The 20,317-nt window shown below is 34.7% G+C and overlaps 1 protein-coding gene across 5 annotated transcripts in view; it reads left to right on the top strand.

Annotated features, from left to right (window-relative positions):
• Positions 1–1,688: 1,688 nt before the first annotated feature.
• LOC126753090 (sex determination protein fruitless) overlaps positions 1,689–20,317 on the top strand; it is a 456,704-nt gene continuing 438,075 nt past the window's right edge. Inside the window, exons 1-2 of one of the 5 annotated variants that reach the window (XM_050464288.1) lie at positions 1,689–2,215; positions 7,102–7,257. The gene's annotated coding sequence lies outside the window, so the exon portion shown is untranslated. The remainder of the gene's footprint in view (positions 2,216–7,101; positions 7,258–20,317) is intronic. The other 4 variants (XM_050464314.1, XM_050464324.1, XM_050464243.1 and 1 more) reach the window with 4 other exon arrangements.

Here is a 20,317-nt window from a genome sequence, read left to right as displayed (position 1 = left end):
AAAGGAAGAATATTACTGTATAATTCATTTAAATACTATCGCCTTTAAAATAGGGTTTTCAGCTTCGTTGTAAAGCATCTCTTTTCCGAACTTTACTCACTGTCAATTTTCTAAGAGATTGAGCTGTTTTAGGTTGATTCATAAGAAATGTTTTGATAATTTGGGATTTCCAAGTCGCCAGCTTAACGACTTATAATCACTGCCTATTCGATGTTATCGTCAATAACAGAGTTATATATTATAAGTGTTGAAGTCATCAAGACCTTTCCTGAATGCGTCTTCGTCAGTTCGTCACAAATGACGGATTTTGTGTAAAAAAAAATATCTGACTTTGTTTACAGCGATTATACAACGTCCCATGATCGTCCTTTTGAATAAACACGAAACGAGACTCATCGCTCAGGTACCGTATTCAACACATTTTTGGCTCCATGTGACTTTTTTCGGTTTATGGAAATGTTTTTGATATTAACTCAAAAGTTGAATATTCCGAAGGCGATAATAAATATTTCTGTTGAAATATAAAATATGGTTCAATATCTTCAAAGTGCATCAATATTGTATACCTACTTAATGATAGATCTATTTCGCAACGAATATCCTATACATAAAACACTAGGAATAGTGCCGAGTTTCGGCGGAATTTGTGTATCATTAACTCTTACTAAATAATACCTTCTGATTAGTAGGGAAAATAGCATTTTGTCGGGAATATCAGTCAAGGTTAAGAATGTTTGAATTTCTCAGATATATTACGAAGTTTATTTTTAATCCAATACCTTGGTAAAATTTATGAGAATACATCAACACTTCAGCCTGCTCTCAGCACTGTTAAATGCTCTCAAGCTGCACTCTCTTTGCCTAGCACGCTTTTGTACTTCGTAAATGCCGAAAGCTTACAAGCATTGATTCTACTGACACAAATACGAAGGCAAATAGGCAAGCAACGCAGCAGTGTGGCTGCCGTTGTTCTCTTCGTAAAACACAGTTACATTGCATACTTTACGACTGCCGCAACGGCACATAGCTGCTCGGCTGCACTGTCGTTAACAGCAGATGGACCTGCAATCAACACTTGGCCACACTATGTACTGGCGCTAACGGCAGAAAAGGGCAGCATGACGTCAGCGATGGAGTGACGAGTGGCTCGCCACGCTGCTAGCGTTGTGTATGTGCGCATGTTGCATGAAGTTCGCTGGAACTTCAGTAGCAGCAACAACTCTACAGCATTGCGCTTTGTGGCATGTTGCACGCTGTAAGTGGCAGCTTAGTTGCAGGCGTATGTTGGCCACTCGTTGGTGGCAAGCACACGATTTTGCGATTTGCTGGCAACAACACCAAAGCCAAGTGCAAGTAAACAGTTGCAACATGCATTGTGTGAGCAACGCTTCAACCATGTGTAAGGTGTTGCTTACAAATACAACAATGCAATCGCATTAGATAGGAGTGAGACGCAATGCTAGCGCCACCACTACATGGCAACGCGACAAGTAAATGCCACAAATAGCCACGCGCAGCGAACGGTAAATGGCAAGTGGCAAAGCTGGTTATTTACAATATGATGCAGCATTGTATTTACATACGGCCAGGCCTACGTGTGTGCGAGTGTGTGTGTGCTTTGCGCGCGTGGCATGGTAAATTGCAACTCGCTGCACACGCAGCTCACAGTTGCATCAAATCGCTTGCACACTTCAGTTGAACGTGAACGCTCCGCCAGTAAGGACGCAACCGCAGCAGCGCTAAGGCAATTTGCAACGACAACCAGCAAATATTAATCACTTACAGTGTTACAGTGCAACGCAATACAAGCCGAGCAATCGCACAACTCTTGTAAATAATTATAATACGAAATGCAAATTCAATGCGAACTACGATTTCGCTAAATGAAAACTCACAAAGAAATATCGAATTGCCAAAATAATTGACGTGTCGCAGTGTGTGCTAATATGTAGTCGCTTTTAGCGCAACAACAAACATTGCTAACGGCACAATAGTGTTTGTAGTAGTTGCATTTAACAGTGTTGATAAGAAGTGTGCTTAGTTCGATCTCAGCTGAGCGGCAGTTAACTGTTAAGTTAGGCCATTTAAGTTAGTTATGTTATTGCCAAGGGACAGGGCAGCAACGGGAAAAGGTAAAAGGCCGCTAGCGGCATTCGTGTGAAAGCTAAGCGCGAATCTGCCGGTCGGCCGGCAAACACGCTCGTTCGCTGTGTAGGTAGGCGCACAGTTAGCAGTGAAGACGGAAGACGTCCTTATTTTTTGTTTCGTTTAACTTTATTGAAGCTCTTCCTCGCTGTTTTATTATTGTCTTCTCATTGACTGCTTTATTTCGTACTTTATTCCTTACTTTCTGCGCTATACTGTTGCAAGGGCATGTGCTTGGCCCAAGCGAAGCATTTTGCGCAAGCGGAAATTTCCTGATTGTGCTGTGGGGCCACCAGCGCGTATGAGTAACTCGTTCGCAAAATTGAGTTAATATGTACTCACAGCAAACTGTTGCTAGTCAAACTTGTGCTGTGGAAAGCTATTAATAACGATTTTGCAAATATAGCAAATATTATTTGTGACATACATATATATTGATTAAAAGATATGAAACACTTTTAGGACTTTTTATATAGAAAAATTTTTAATTATGAGTAACATTTAATGATTATTGGTTTCATGGAGTAGTTGCTATGTTTATAAAAAAAATAGAAAATTTTTAGAACTAAAAGTTAAAACGGATTCAAAATATTTCGTTTCTTATTAATTGCAATAAAAGTTTGTATAAGTAAACAATAAATTTTTAAAATGAATTACTAATAAAAAATTATATCTAATTAATAAAATTGAATAGTAAAAACTTTAAACTATTTTTTTTAAGTTTTAATTTTTTAAAATTAATTAATGTTATCGAAATTAGTTCTAACTAAAATATAAAACAATTAGAAGAACAAAAATTAATTTTTTTCCAATATTTTTTTTTTAATTTATTACTCTTATAAAAACTAAATTTAATCAATATGTAATTAGAACAAAATAATAAAATTTTTTCCAATATTTTAATTTACTTAATTAATTACCAATATAAAATTAAAGTATTTAAATTAATTACTATTGTTAAAGCTAATTTTATTTAAATTTATTACATGATTAGAACTTTTTAATTATTTGTTTTTTTTTTCAATATATTAGTTTTTTAAATAAATTAGCATTATAAAAATTAAATTTGATCATTTTATAAGCAGAACAATAAAATTTTTTCAATTATTTTTTTCCAATGTCTAAATTTATTAAATTATTTACTTTATAATGGTAAATAATTTAATAAATTTAAATTTAATTACTAAAGACTTAGAACGATGAAAATAGTTGAATTAAATTTTTAAATATTTTAATTTTTTTTAATTAATTACCATTTGTTAAAATTAAATTTATTTATATATTATTAGAAATTTAAAAATTGTAAATTATTTGAATTTTTTTCAATACATTAATTTATTAAATTAATTAACATTATAAAAATTAAATTTAATTATTAAAGACTTAGAACGATAAAAATTGTTTAACTAAATTTTTAAGTATTTTAATTTTTGTTTTAATTAGTAACTATTTATTGTTTAAACTTAATTTAATTTTTTTTTATATGACTCGAACATTAAAATTTCTTTTATTTTCTTCAATATTTCAGTTCCCTAAATTAATTAGAATTTCAAAAATTAAATTTAATTATTGCATAATTTGAACAATAAAGTTATTTTAAAACTATGTTTTCCAATATTTTAATTTATTAAATTATTTACCATTATAAAAACTTTATTTAATATTAAAAATTTAGAGCGAGAAGAAAAGATTAATTAAATTTTTAAATATTATAATTTTTTAAATTAATTACTACTGTTAAAACTAAATTTAATTATTGTATGATTCGAATTGTAAAACTTATTCACTATTATTTTTCCAGTATTTAGTTTATTAAATTAATTAAAATTATAAAAATTAATTTAATTAAAAAATTTAATTTAATGATTATATAATTTGAACAATAGTTTTGTTAAATAATTATTTTTCAAGTATTTTAATTTATCAAATTAATTATGATTATAAAAATTAAATTTTCGATTACATAATAAATTTGCAATTTTTCTTTAATTATTATAAAAATACGTAAATAGAAAAAATGTTGACTTAAATTTTTTTAAATATATATAACACTTTATTATTTTCAACAATCTAATCGAAATTAAGAATTAGTGCAATGAACACTATTAAATTATGAGCAGGTTTTTAAAATTGCAACATGTCAAGTTTCTGCAACGGTACAAAATTTAGAATTTGTATGCCTTAAAAACACTTGAAATTTATTTAAAACGAAAAAAAGATGATTTCACTATTTGAGTAAAGTCAAAGCTATAACTGCATGATGTCCTTTATTTCCCAATTTGAGAATTTTTTGTTTTTTTTTCTCATAGGTTTTGCCTTAAATAGGGGCGTCCACTAAAAATAAGTTTTTTACTTTCAATTTTAGCCGTGCCTAAATCATTTTATTTTCCCTTATATTTTATATAGCTGTTTGGGATTTTTTGACATTTTGCAATAAAGCAAAATGTGCAATTTAAAAAAAAATGATACTCGAACATAAAATTTTTCACTCAAAAAAAAAACATCTGTTAAATTTTTTTCAGAAAGCTTTCATTTAAAAGTTATTTGCATTTAAATTTATGCATGAAATGTTTAGTATTAATAAGTACACCATGTCGTATGAGCAACACGGAATGTGTAAATCACTTGTATGTATGCTCAGGAGAGATCTTAATTAATAACATGGTTTAAAGCAATAAATATTATGATTTCCTTTTAGTTTTTAAACTAAATTAATATTTATTTCACTATGTGTATAACTCATATTTATCCAACAATTGCATGATCATAGAGATCATAATTTAAGTTGGAAAATTATATACACTTTATTGAAAGAAAAAATATTTACTTAAACTTAGTTAGAATTACTAATTTTTAATGATTTTTTTAACATTTGTTGAATTGTTATATTAGAATATCTGTCTAAAACAATATTATATCTAATTAAATAAATGACTACATACGCTTTACAACCCAAAGTTGCAATTACACTTATCACTTACTAAAAATATAATATAAGCTATTGTTTACTTACTAGTATTATTTGTAGACTTTCAAAAAGTGAAGTTCAAATTGAAGGAACGGCTTGTAGAATAAAGTATTACATCGAGAAGCTGCGGAAATCCTTTTTCTTCTTCTTTACTGGCGTAGACACCGGTTACGCGATTATAGCCGAGTTAACAACAGCGCGCCTGTCGTTTCTTCTTTTCGCTACGTGGCGCCAATTGGATATTCCAAGCGAAGCCAAGTCCTTCTCCACCTGGTCCTTTCAACGGAGTGGAGGTCTTCCTTTTCCTCTGCTTCCACCTGCGGGTACTCCGTCGAATACTTTCAGAGCTAGAGTGTTTTCGTCCATTCGGACAACATGACCTAGCCAGCGTAGCCGCTGTCTTTTAATTCGCTGAACTATGTCAATGTCGGTGTATATCTCATACAGCTCATCGTTCCATCGAATGCAATATTCATCATGGCCAAAGCGCAAAGAACCATAAATCTTTCGCAAAACCTTTCTCTCGAAAACTCGCAGCGTCGACTCATCAGTTGTTGTCATCGTCCAAGCCTCTGTACCATATAGCAGGACGGGAATTATGAGTGACTTATAGAGTTTGGTTCTTGTTCGTCAAAAGAGTACTTTACTGCTCAATTGCCTACTCACTCCGAAGTAACAACCGTTGGCAAGAGTTATCCTGCGTCGGATTTCCAGGCTGACATTGTTGTTACAGTTAATGCTGGTTCCAAGATAGGCGAACTTATGTACGAATTCAAAGTTATGACGGTCAACAGTGACGTGAGTGACAAGTCGAGAGTGCGACGACTGTTTGTTTCATGACAGGAGATATTTCGCTAGCAGCTGTACCAGACCCATTTTCTTTGCTTCCTTGTCCAGTCTGGTGAAAACAGAACTAACGGCGCGAGTTCTGAAGCTAGAACTATTTTCCCCAGCAGCAGATTGAAGAAGTCGCACGATAGGGAGTCGCCTTGTCTGAAACCTCGTTTGTTATCGAACGGCTCGGAGAGATCCTTTCCGATCCTAACGGAGCTTTTTGTGTTTTTCAACGTCAGCTTATACAGCCGTATTAGTTTTGCGGGGATACCAAATTCAGACATCGCGGCATCTTTTTCGTGCTGTCGAAAGTAGCTTCGAAATCGACGAAGAGGTGGTGTGTGTCGATTCTCCTTTCACGGGTCTTTTCCAAGATTGGGCGCATGGTGAATATCTGGTCGGTTGTTGATTTCCCAGGGCTGAAGGCACACTGATTAGGTCCAATCAATTTGTTGACGGTGTGCTTTAATCTTTCACACAATACGCTCGATAGAACCTTATACGCGATGTTAAAGAGGCTTATCCCACGGTAGTTGGCGCAGATTGTGCGGTCTCCCGTTTTGTGGTTTGGGCAGAGCACCCTTAAGTTCCAATCGTTTGACATGCTTTCGTCCGATCATATTTTACAAAGAAGCTGGTGCATGTTCCTTATCAGTTCCTCGCCGCCGTGTTTGGATAGCTCGGCCGGCAATCCATCGGCCCCCGCCGCTGTGTTGTACTTCAGGCGGGTAATTGCTATTCGAACTTCATCATCTTCATCTGCTCCATCGTCGGACTTAGGCCTATGATTTGAGGGCATGCACCTGGAATGCGGAAAGCCTTACTTCCGTGAAATTCACTTAAGTTAATTTCGCTTAAAAATTTGGCTGCAGGCTTTATGTTTCCGGAAAAGTTCCTTAATTTTAATATTTTTAGTCAATATTATTATTATTTTTTAATATAAAAGCTTGTGCTCATCATTCATCAGTTTTATTATCATTTCAAATATGTAGTTATTACAATGTTTCTTAGATTTACAAATTTTTAGTTTTATGCCCCTTAATATACGACAAGACGTACTGAGTGTTTAATAGAAATAAACTGTAGAAAAATAGCAAGCAACGATAAGATTTACTAGCATTAGTATCCGATTCAACAATTTGTTGTTTTTACAGTTATTCAGAACAAGTTAATGAAGTTACAATGAAAATTTATGCGGTTTATCGCGATTAATGACACAACCTAAAACACCAAAATAAAATAACAAAACAATAATAAAGAACACGAAATTTCGAAGAAAACAGTCTTGCATAGACTACAATCAACTAACGGTAAGTCCACAATATAAACACACATCCTTACAAAAACAATAAGTGTTTACGAAATATGAAATCATTTAAAAAGAGCATCTATGCTTGAAATGTTTCATATACTCTAGCTACTATGTTATAGCTAAAAATATTTATAGCCCATAATAGATTTGAGCTTTGTGAATATGTTCATGGTATTAGCGAATTAAAAGATTATTGAACAAGTTTGGAATTTAAAAATTTTCTACATGCTCCTGAGTTTGTTTTATTGTTAATCGGGGTGCATCAAGAAGCTGAGCAGGGGTTGAAGGACTAAGAAAATACGAAAGATCTTAGGCAACCATGAATTACATGAATGTATTATATTATGCGAAATAAAAAAAAACATCTTTAGTGTTGTTTTTTCTGGATCAAATGGCACCTTTTGAATCTCTTCAGGTTGCTCTTTGTACCAAATGCGGCAATTTTGCTTGTTTAGGTACCCATTGAGCCAGAAATGGGCCTGATCATGAATGTATTATATTATGTCGAAATAAAAAAAAACAGTTCTTTAGCTGTATTTTATATGCTGTCATCAAATGTTGACGTAAAATGTTTGCCAATCTTCTTCAGGTTGCTCTTTGTGCGCAAATGCGGCAATTTTGACTTGTTTAGGTGATCCCATTGAGCCAGAAATGGGCTACTGGATCACCCCTGATAAAATTATATTTAAATGTCGCTATCTTGTTTATTATCGTCTGTTTGAATGCTTTATATTATACTGGTTTCATTGGTACAAATGGTGAGATTATAGTCGTTACTTGGAAACTTTCGATGGCTATCTTGTCAAATAAGAAAGTTTTCCATACATGGCTTTTACTTATATTATCCGATTTGCATGGAAGCTCATCTGTTAGTGGTTCCGACATATGGAAAGCTTCTTGTGGCGAAAAGAACGTCTGCAAAATTTCAGATCAATATCTCTACCATTGCAAGTTTCCCGGCAAATTTAATGTTCCTTGTTCAGGGCATAATTATAAGTACACGAAGCATTTTAGCAGCTATTTTCTAATCTAGCGGTCAACATTTTTTCCAAAGTTCCATTGATTGCGCTGCCAAACAAAAATCTGATTCCTTATTGATTTACTGAATAACAACTACAGACTGTTAGTAGGCGGAATTTAACTGATGCAAAAACGAACTTGATTATAATTAGTTCCAGAATTTGTATATAAATGTGCAGAAATGCCGAATAAAGCTAATTTTACTTTACTTGTGTATGTCCAAACTTTACAACGACCATCCTCTTGCAGGATATTTACAAAACGCTTTATAATGCACAAATACATATCGTTTCGAATTTGCTGAATGCATCTACAAGTAGATAACCGTAATTTTGTTACGCTGCCTTGCTTCCGCTGTACTTTGGTTTTGGCTACACTACCAGAAGAACACTGCAGTGCAGCATTAAACTAATCTCTCGCTTGAAATCGCACTGCGTCTAAAGAGTAGACATTATTTGATACGAAAAACTCTGAAAGATGGCGTATCGAACAGCAACTGGTATAACTCACAAAAAATTGCATAATCCAAGAGGGATAACATGAGAAGTGTTTATGCTAGTTATCTCATATAATTCACAAAAACTCTTGTTTTGAGCTTAAATGAATAACTAAAGTTTTTTGGGAGAGAGTAAAGTTCAAAAGATGAAATAAAGAAGGACGAGTCGATAGTAATTTGACTTCATAATTATTTATTTTTTGTCTGGTATGAAACTAATTTATTTCTGATCGAATAGAGGCAAGTATAATCAAATAGGATATCAACTAGAAAAAAAGCCAGTTGCTTGTATGGAAAATAGACAGACTGTTGTCTAAATGGACTTGTAGCTCAAACTAGTTATTACTAGTTTACAACTAGTTGCTATCTGTATCGCTTAAGTACCTAGTAAAATGTAGATATGTACCTCCGGTGGGTTAAGTGAGCGAAACAGCGTTTAGGTTATGCAAGTCGTCAGTTGGAAAGCTATCATGCCTACAACTTGAAATTCTTTGGCAAACTAAGTTAGGCCAACACTTACAATGAGGCAAAGAATGCAAGCGAAAGTTGATGGAAAGAGAAATTAGCGAAGAAAAAGAACTGAAGTAGTTACATATGTACATACGTGTATGCCCACTTTCAAAACAGACACGACATTGGCGCGTATGTGGCTCAACTAGCAGACACGACGTGCTGCAGAGTAAACTCTGCCTGTTTGTATTTGGCTTAAAGCGGAAGGTGCAATGCGTTGTAGGATATGCTTGTTGCGAATCAAGGCCGACTTGGCAATCTGAAAATGATTGGCCTAACGTGGCTGTTTGCGTACATGCGAGTGTGTGTCGACATATGTACGTGTTTCTTAAGTGTTCAGTTTATACGCACATTCAAAACTACATACTAAGGCATTGAGTAAACAGCCTTTAAATGTCCTGAAATCTAATTTTTTCCATCTTTCACAATCTCAATGTAATCTTAACCGGTTACATTTGCTTGCTTCAATATTTGCCAATTTCTGTTTTTTAATTCGGCTTTTTGGAAGCAATTTGGATGCCTTGAGCTTAAGCGGAGTACTAAATGCTTCTTAAGTGAGCTAAAGGTAAATATTTTGGCAGTACATAAGACTTCCGGTTAAATGTGAATATGTATGCTATATGTGAAGAAAATATTATTTTGCTGCAGGATTTCAAAGTGATGCTCATATGCCGCTTTTCATATAGAATTTAAATATTTTAATCATTTTTTAAGGAAATTTTTTCAAATATTGTACACACATATGTTGACAATCTTAGTTGGACTTTGATGATTGGATTTTGAGAAAGTCAGTTAAAATAACTGCAAATGTACAATTGAGGTAAGATATTGTCCTTACAATGACTTATGGTCGAAAAAAATCAAACATTGACAAAATTAAAATATTTTCTAAACAAAAATTAAATTTTTCTCAAAATTGTGGTCGTTTTTATTCTGGCAAAATTTGATTTTTGAACAGATTAAAAAACTAGAAGTCGTTGTTAGACCTCGTTGCACAACGTATGGTCCTAAGCACGAGATGAGCAAATTTATTAGACCGGGGGGATAAATTTTTAAAACAAATAAATCGTAACAAGATGAAACCCATAGGAAGCGAAAATAAAATAACACTCATTACGGAAAAATAATTTTCGGGCGATTTGGAGTCGGGAAGACATTAAGGGTTATGAATTTCGGGCAAAACTACAAGTTTTATAGGAAAAAACTATATAGCAATTTTGTATGTAATTAAAAGCTCAAAATCTTCTATAAACAAATTTTTTCAGATATCTTCTAAATTTATGTAAAAAATTCACATAACCCAGTTTTTGGGTTTTTCTGTACAAAAAAATGTTTCTTTCACAAAATTTGGTGTGCACTTACCTTCTTATGCCCAAAATATAATTATCGTAAATTGAGACTTGTTTAAAAAAATTGTTGCTGTATTGCATACAAAAATGTGTTGGCGCAACTACAATTTTCAACGCTATGATTTCGCTTCGTTATAACTTATAACTTTATGAGACTGTCTGAAACCTCTATATATAAACCCCTAAATGCATTGTTTCTATTTAAACCATTTATTTTTTCTCCTTATTTTGACCTAATATATATAAAACACTTTAATTTTTATTCAAATAATCGTAAGTAAAATTTTTTAACAGTCATGTTTGCTAAATTCTTTACTTTCTGGCCACTAAACACTTGAAAAGTGATTCAAAGATGTTTTTTCTTTATTTCATCTACCAGCAAAAATTATTTTCAAAGGCTTCTGATTGAACACTAGAACAAATGATTCAAAAAAAAACTCGGAAAAATAGGTTCCTAGACACCTCTAAGAAAGCCTCTCCAAACATGAGTTTTTAATTGTAACGGGAAGGTCCTTCTACATACAGTTTTCTATTTTTTCTTATTATCAGATAGAAAAATTTATATCTCGCTTCCAACTACTTGAAAAAATATCTTGTTCCTTAGATTTTGTAGTAAATTGAATGCTCTACAAAAAAGGTCTATGATGATTTTTTCGTAAACCCAAACGTTTAAAAGATATTAACAGTTAAAATTTGATTATTTTTGTGACAATTTTTTATTTCTTATGAATTTTATAACTCAATGAAAAAAAATTATTATGAATGATGAAACTCATAGTTTTGTAGAAAATTTACTGCTCTATAAAAATGGTCCCATATGATTTTTCGATTAAGTTAAGCGTATACGAGATATTCATTGTCAAACATCAATGCATTAAGGTGGATCAAAAACAAAATTTTTTTTGTTTAGTACTCTGAAAAATAGGTTCCTAGACACCTCCAAGAAAGCCTATAAGTCTCACCATTCATAATAAATTTTTTTCATTGAGTTATAAAATTCATAAGAAATAAAAAATTTTCCCAAAAATAATCAAACTTTAACTGTTAATATCTTTTAAACGTTTGGACTTACGAAAAAATCATAATAGACCTTTTTTTTTAGAGCATTCAATTCACTACAAAATCTAAGGAACAGGATATTTTTCCAAGTACATAGTTGGAAGCGAGATATAAATTTTTCTATCTGATAATAAGAAAAAATGGAAAACTGTATGTAGAAGGACCTTCCCGTTACAATTAAAAACTCATGTTTGGAGAGGCTTTCTTAGAGGTGTCTGGGAACCTATTTTTCCGAGTACCAAACGAAAAAAAAATTTTTTTTTGAATCACTCTATTGAACACTTTTGGTTGGATTTGAAAAATTTTTGCTCATAAGGTGGCATACACTAAAGACATTATTCGTACACCGCTTAATCCCATTATATTAATTGCTTCTTGATTTGTGTACTGGAAAGTAAAAACCAAGTGGAATTTTAATTGTGGTATATATTTCCCCATAAAGTGGTCGGTGCTACGTCCAAAGTCCAATTTTTACCTCGGTCCCTATAAAGACTTGTCATACCATCCCGGCGGCAAATTTTTACGTTTCTGGCGCATCTCGATTAGTTTCACGTTAGATGTACAAAATTATATTAAGTTGTAGCAACTGGTTGCAAGAGTATAAAAAAATTCTGGAGTATTCAATATACATTTTAAATTACATTTGAACTCGGAAAACTAAAAAGAAACGAAAGTATAATTCGAATATCGAACCATTGATATAAAAATTCAGGACATCAACTACTACTTTTTAGCGGTTTCAATTCTAATTCCGTTAGCTTTCAAATCCCACCCCTAACTACATTAAAGGCAAAATATCTTTACTTTTTGATATTTTTCTGCATTCTAATTTTCCTATGAGTCCAACTACGACAAATACTAAACCGAACGTGAGCTGAAAGTGAAGTTTATCAACTTGACGAATTTTACAAATAAGCGGCATAGAGTTTTCATAAGATGGAAAAAATGGTTAGTAAAAGTTATTATTGTAAATTCAGTTTGTTTCCTAATTTACCTAGTAGTAGTGCATCGGCATTTGCGTTGCACTGCGGACTACACCGACAATGAAACTTAATGCCACTCTACACATATTTGTAGCTCCAGTGCATCAGTGATGCCACTTGAGAAAATCTTTGGTTATCAATACGCCTACTAAATCTGTTTCAAAACAACCAGATTTCTTATCATTAAAACATGGTGGTTTTACTTCCCTTCATATGTGGAAAAATATGTGCATACAAATAACCCTTAGAGGTCTATTAAATTTAGTTACATGAACACCCTTCATTGTCTTCAAGTAATTCGAATATCTTTAACCGCTTCATACAAAATTTTGGCTTTGGAGGTCAGACGAAGGTTGCTTTAAGGCTCAGAGAAACTTGGTATATAAAGTCATCTCTGCTTTTTCAATTGCATCGCTGAAAACTTAGACCACTGCGTCACAGAGGCTACTTCTGGTGGTTGTTTCTCCGTTCACATACTAACGAGGATATGTGGACGGCGAGACGTAGCTAGAGAAGAGGAGCTGTGACTTTTTTCAGGACTAGGAGTCTTCTGTAAGGAGCTCTCCAATATGTTTCCTGTGCGGAAGTGCAGCTCCTTGAGCAATCGCCCTGATGACACTAGCGTTGAGCTCACAAACTGTGTGCTGAAAGTTAGTCATGTAGTATTCGTCCTCGCTAAAAATAGTATTAAGCTACTTCATCATCAGACTCATTTGATTGCATGGTTATAGCGAAAAACTGCAAAGCCGATGAGCTAGCAAGAGGAGCATCCGTACCCCGCTCATATCGAAGTGGAAATGAGTTGGATCTCCGTTGTGATCTTGCGTTCTGGCACTGGATCTATTGACCACGCGTGTGCTTAGCCGGTGTTGGCCGACGGCCAGCTTCTGTGCGATTTCGAGATACTTTTGGCCTACAAGAGATCGACTGAATTGTTTGCTCTTAGCAAAGTTCAACTTGTCGCAATGCACTTAACATTGTCCAATAAGCACTCAGGTTGTAAGGTTGAAAATGCAGTGGGATGCAAATTGTGCAAGTTTTATGAATCATCTGCTCTTTTCTTCAGCCTCTGCAAACCTGGCGTTGCAACATCTCCGCATTCACACAGACATTACCCGCCTCAACGAATTTGTAAACAGCTCAATTTTTCGATTAATAAATGGCTTTATGAGCAATTTGATACAAGGCATCAACCTTATAAGCCGGTCAAGTGTGGAATATCTTCGAATGGATCTCACATTGACTACAGGCATTAATAACCAAAACTGTCATATTTGGAAAATAGAAAATAAAGGGTTTGGTAGCATGTAGTGATAAAAGCAGGGAAATTAACCAAATTCCCAAGTTTGTCACATCCGAACTATTTTGCCAGGTTAATACTTGAGCTTGGGTAATATTTTGAGTAGACAGCTAATACTCGAGTAATTTTAAATTTCGAATAAATATATATATATATGCATATTATATCAAGAAAAACTTAAGGTGACGACTTTTTATGTTGGCATATTTGCACTCTACTCTCCATTTTGTGGTTCGCGCTCAACTTTCAGTGCACTGTAGGGAAAATGTGAGTCATAATTTTTTATAAGTCTCCAATTACTTTCGCATCAAATCGTAGGTTCGTGTAAATTTTGTGCGAAATGCCATTCCGTATAATGGAACGTTTTAATTGTTGTATTTTTAATTGACTCAAAATGCCGTTATGCTTCTTAATATTTTGCGTGCCTCGACGCACTTACTATGCACTCTGGCAACGCCTTTTACGGCAAAAAGTTGATATTTTAAAATAATTACTATGTTTATTTCAATTATCTGTAATAAACACCGTTATTTAGTTTGTTTTATGTTCGAAGCTCATAAAAACATTAAAAACTTCGGTGCAATTAATTTAATAGCTTTTATATTAATTGATTTTAGTGTGACATGCCACATGCCTATCTAAATTGCAATAAGTTGGCGATTTAGTCACGTACTAGAACACAAGTTGATACCAGTTTATAAGGAGTGCTTTCCGAGGTAGCCGGGCAAGCAGAGGTTCTTCATTATACCTTTCTTATACAAAAGGCTTTGGCTCACTTTGTGTATAATGTTATACTGAAAAACCCCCATTAATCCCAAAAAATTCTTAATCAAGAAAATATCAGACACGATTTTACGATTCTGAAGAGATATTGTACCTTTCTACGCTGTCACCTAGCACGAGAAAATGTACTTGTACTTCTGACAGTCAGTGGGTTGCATCCTCCAGTTCCGCCTGCGAAAAGTATTAGCAATAGTCTTTATTCATCTATTTTAATAATCCTGTGTTTAGCTCCATGAAACTCATAGTTTCTTAGCATAAAATTAGATAAATTGAATCGGAACTACGTCTGTCAGAAATTGAAGTTCAATTAGACTCCAAAAACCATTGGACTTGTGAGCTTAAGTTGGTTTCAACTGCGGACTCTGTAAGTATATTTATTTTAGCTTGCTCTTAGGAAATAAATAGTCCCTCAACCTTAATATTCTAATTAAAGCAAGCAGACGCGGAGTGATTAATTTTTCAATTTAATATAACAGGACTTGAGTAGTGTGATCTGTGTTTGTACTTAATATAAATCAGTCCAAATATATAATTGGTTAGTATGATGTGTCGTTTTAAAGAAGAAATCGGGTATTAAGTATCTGAACCAGAGATAGAATTACGACTAGAACTATCTCTACACAATCCTATACAAGAAATTTAGTACGAGTGGTCAGTTCAAAATTGTAAGCTAGTTTTCTTACTTTGGAAACCGAATACATAGAATAAAAAAGAAATCAAACGCATATAATTTAATGTTATGGCCAAGAATATGGCTTTATAATAAAGATGTCGTACAAGTGTCCGCCGTCGCTGGGTAGAATAAACTCGAGTCTGGAGGTCTGATTATCGTCCACTTTTTGAAGTAGTTGGGGCCAGATGGCAGCATTAACGTGACAATCGTCTCGGGCTTATCCGCGCAGATAAGCGACATAACATAACGCCCACGATCCAAGATAATGCGCTCACCAAAAGTTTTCCTCAATGAATTAATTGTTTTGTATGCCATGTAGCGCCGTCTTATTACAACTAAAGACCGTCTACATCAACATCCTTCAATTCGTTCACGAAAAAGTCATTAATTATGGCTTTATTGCGTTCCCCATTGAGGCTGGATATCTAGCATAGAAAAGGTGAGTTTTTATTAGGCGTAACCTCGATTCGACGATGACAACAACTGATGAGTCGACGTTGCGAGTTATCGAGAGAAAAGTTCTGCGAAAGACTTATGGACCTTTGCCCGTTGGCCACGGCGAATATCGTATTCGATGGAGCGATGAGCTGTATCAGATATAGTATGACGACATTGACATAGTTCAGCGAATTAAAAGACAGCGGCTACGCTGGCTAGGGCATGTTGTCCGAATGGACGAAAACACTCCAGCTCTGAAAGTATTCGACGCAGTACTCACGGGGGAAGCAGATGATATATTTGTTGGAAGGACCAGGTGGAGAAGGACCTGGCTTCGCTTGGAATATCAATTGGCGCCACGTAGCGAAAAGAAGAAACGACTGGCGCGCTGTTGTTAACTTGGCTATAATCGCGTAAGCGGTGTCTATGCAAATTTTGAATCTTCTTCTCAAAGAGAATATATTTAATTACTAATGCGAATAGTTATAGCATATTATATTATTTATATTATTGTAATATGGCAAAATATACGTAGGTTGCCTTTCGTATTTCGGGATTCAAAAATAAAAATTGATTTTATTCATCTAAAATCGCTTTATTTTTTCAAAATATTCTATATGAAGATCTATAAATTTGTGTATATGTTTGAAGCAATTTGTCCACTCTGATTAAGGAATCTCCAAAACATGCATTCTGAACGCATCAATCGCCTCTTCAGGAGTCAAAAACCATAGACTTATTAGTTTATATTTTACGTACGGGAATAAAAATAAGTCATTTGGTACCACGTCAGGACTATACGGTGGATCACTCATCAAGTCGATATTATAATTGCTCAAAAGGCAGTTGTTTCAGTGAGGTGTGTGAGAGCTCGCGTTGTCATTGGTTTTCCTGATTTTTCTACATTGTTCTAGTGGTTTGGTTGCGAAAAGTTCAGTTTTTCCAAAAGACCACGCAACCATATGCTTGGAAGTGCTTCGTGCCCGCACAACTTTTGTTGGATTCGGCTTACCTTGAAGCACCTATATAGTCGACTGTTGTTTAATTTCGGACACGCGACCACGATATCATGGACGTATTTCAAAGCACCGCTATCGCATTTTGTTAACACTTCTCTCGACTCTCGACCGTTTTTTACAGTCAAATGTTCATGCAATATTTAATGTGTTTCCACTATTGCTCACATGACGATGTAGATCTTGAGTTTCCGGAACAACAACTGATTTTAAACGACCTTCACGAAACTCATTTTGGAGTGATTTACAAACTCGATTAAATTTACCATACCATACGAAATATTAAAAATTCAGTAAAATCGTACCAGGATACCAGGAACTCATAGTAAGAATTATCATCAGTGGTCTTACGTTAAAGACTAAGTAGAACATGAAAGGAATTGAAATTTAAGTGCTTCTTAAGTTAATTAGTTCTGCTTAGTAGTGTTTAGTTGGAATTACTTGAAAGGTGATGACGCCAGAGGTAACTTAAGTACGGTCAATTAAATCAAATGCGCAAAAATCTGATTTTAAATATTCGCCTTAAAGTCGTTATTATTAAATTACTACAAAATAAACTTACTTACACCATGAATTATGGACGAATTGGAATGTACGCCTTCAAACTCTGATGCTGTCCTTGACAGTGGCCAAAAGTGCCGCTTTAAATAAATTCACAAGTAATTTTGTGAAGGTGCAAGGCGTCTCAAACACTCCGCCGCTACTCACTTCCTATACCTGCAACCGAAGAGTTTCCGACCACGAAATTTCCCGACGCTAAACTTCTGCTTGTAACTCTCAGAAGCAACAGGTTGGAGAATTAGAAAAAAGTCGGAGAAAAGCGAAGCGAGTTTACGCGGCACAGCTCGGCTATATATACACACAAGCAAATACATACTTATGGTAGACCAAGTTCTAACTATTTTGCGCCTGCTGCGTTGTTGGCAACCAGTAAATATCGATGACATTTAATTTCCGCCATTGTCGGCAACACTAAGGAGCCGCTAAAATAATGCTGACGGCCAAAACGCCGACAACAATGGCAAAGCAAAAACAATTACAAATATATATATGTTTGGTGCATTCATACTTATGTATATTATATTACAAAATTTAGTTTGCAGTAACTCTTCAGAGCCCAGCTGGAAGTTGGTCAAGTATCTCTCTTTAAGTTCAGATACTTACTTCAGAATCAGAATTTCGAGTTGATCCAATATGATATCCGCTAGCTGTACCACAAGTGATAAAAATAGGTTCTGCGGCTTCACTATCAATATCTCTTTCAGTGTTTCTAATGCGTAGTAAGGGTACAAGAGATGCTTCATTGTTTCTCTGATACCTTGCTCTTGACACTTCATACAGTCATCATGACCTGTTAGCTCCATTCTGCAGCCGTGTTACACCACCAGACGGTGGCCAATAAGTATTCCAATCATATTCATACAGTCCATTTCATTTACCGCTTTGCGTACGAGTCTTGAAGATTTGCATCACGGTAGATCGCTTCATCGCGTTTTGATCTTCCTTGCTCTGCTTCGGTTCAGATGGCTTAAAAACATTTACCAATGTCGGTCACGTTTGCATCTGACAGCCGTACACTACTCTTGGTAATCTCGTATACTATCTCATTGCCATCAAAGCTTTTGTGCCCTGGCACCCAATAGAAGCAAAGTCGCTTATTGCTGACGAAGCTGTCACTGCTGCTTTGCTTCTTAAGACACTTCTGGCCGATATGCGAAATAAAGTTATTGCTTTGATTGTTGCCTAGCTATCCAAGTAGATGACAACTGGATTTGTCCGGCAACTTAAAACTGTGCATCATGTCTAACTCCGGACAGTATGTTCCCGCACCAACTTCTTCCTTCAATTTTTTCATTTTTAAACCATTCGTGTAAATGTTAATTTGTTAAGAGCCCACCAGATTTTCCTAAGTTTGCTTTGATTCTCTTTCTCCAATTGAAAATTGGATCATGTAATGAGCAATATCCGAAGTTTCTATGTGTAAATTTTTCTACCGCCAGTAGTTGTTGCGCAGTGTTCAGCGAAGAGATCTATAGTAGTTTAGTACTAATTCAAGAGCCGTCGTTGGGATGATGATTTGAGCTCCCGTTATGCACAGCGCAGCGATTCGCTGAACCCTTTTCATTGGCTTCCGGTAGATAGATTTCCGCATACCTGTCCACCACACTATATCGTCAAAGAGCAGAATTGGTCTTTCTATTGCTATGTAGCACCAGTGCTTGGGAGAGGAAAAAAGGTCCCAGATTGGGTCGAGCATCTGCCAAAATGCATATATTTTTTAATCAAAAGTACTTCAAGGTATTTGAGCGAGAGTTTTGTCGCATAGTTATTAGTTTTCCTCACTTTTTAATGTCATATTATAAAATCTTTTTCCAGCAGGCAATGTCAAAGGTTAAAGGTTCTGGAAAATGTAAATCTATTGGAGATTAGTGCACATATTTCTAATATTTACACTCCCCTATCAGGTCCTCCATTACTAGTAGAACGGTTTTTCATAGTTTTCAGCGGCAAATTTGCGCCACTTTGCTTGCCAAATACAGCTTGACTGCTGTAGTAGGGGCGGAAACCAACCACAACTATTTGTCTCCAAAGGCAGTTACAGGCCGCGTAGTGGAAAATGGAAAGAAGTCTGTTGAAGGAAGAGACTAAAACTGGCGCGCGTTACTTGAGGTTTGGTCGCAATGAACAACAGCCGTCCTTATATGGTGTTAATGTTGGCGAATATGCTGCACAGTAGCTCTAATTGTTGGCCATCTGCCAGATGAAAAAATTTACATGTAACCAGCATTATAGCAAAATCGATGAAGGAGAAGTAACACAAACACAATTTAATATAAATTTAACTTAAACTAGGAGAAGGAAAAAAATATGTATTAATACTTCAAATATCAAATATTGTTAATTTTTCTTAAATATCTGAGCTAATGAAGAATTTTGACTAAAACAGATCAGCACTTTAAAAATTAACAAACAGGAATAAGTTCCAATCGATCCAATAACGAAAATTTATTTTCAAGATACTACTAGGCCGTGTAAATCGTAAGAGGTCAAGTAAGCTCTTCGTGGATGCTTTAACTGATTAGTGCCAATCAGAGCTCACGTATTTAGATATCTTAAAAATCTTTCCGGGCTGCCAGTAGTAAAAATTGTTTGATAGCAGAGGCAGCCTAGTCATCTCAACACTTTGTTTTTAACAGTCCCGTCTATGCGAGATAAGGACCGAAACTGCTTAAATCTTATACCTTCAGGCATCCGGTGAACCAGCGGGTATAGAAATTAAATTAAATTCTTCATACAAGTTATCTAATTATAAGAGTTTTGGTTCTTCCCTTAGGAACTTTTTTTGGCAGTTCACGTGTGAGTTTCATCTTGGGGACCAGTTATAAAATATAACTTAAACTAAAGCCGGTAAATCTTACAATTTACTACCA

The sequence above is a fragment of the Bactrocera neohumeralis genome, chromosome 2 (assembly GCF_024586455.1).
Source record: "Bactrocera neohumeralis isolate Rockhampton chromosome 2, APGP_CSIRO_Bneo_wtdbg2-racon-allhic-juicebox.fasta_v2, whole genome shotgun sequence".
Lineage (NCBI taxonomy): Eukaryota > Metazoa > Arthropoda > Insecta > Diptera > Tephritidae > Bactrocera > Bactrocera neohumeralis.
The sequence above is the reverse complement of the archived record's forward strand: the minus strand, read 5'-3'. Positions and strand labels throughout refer to the sequence as shown.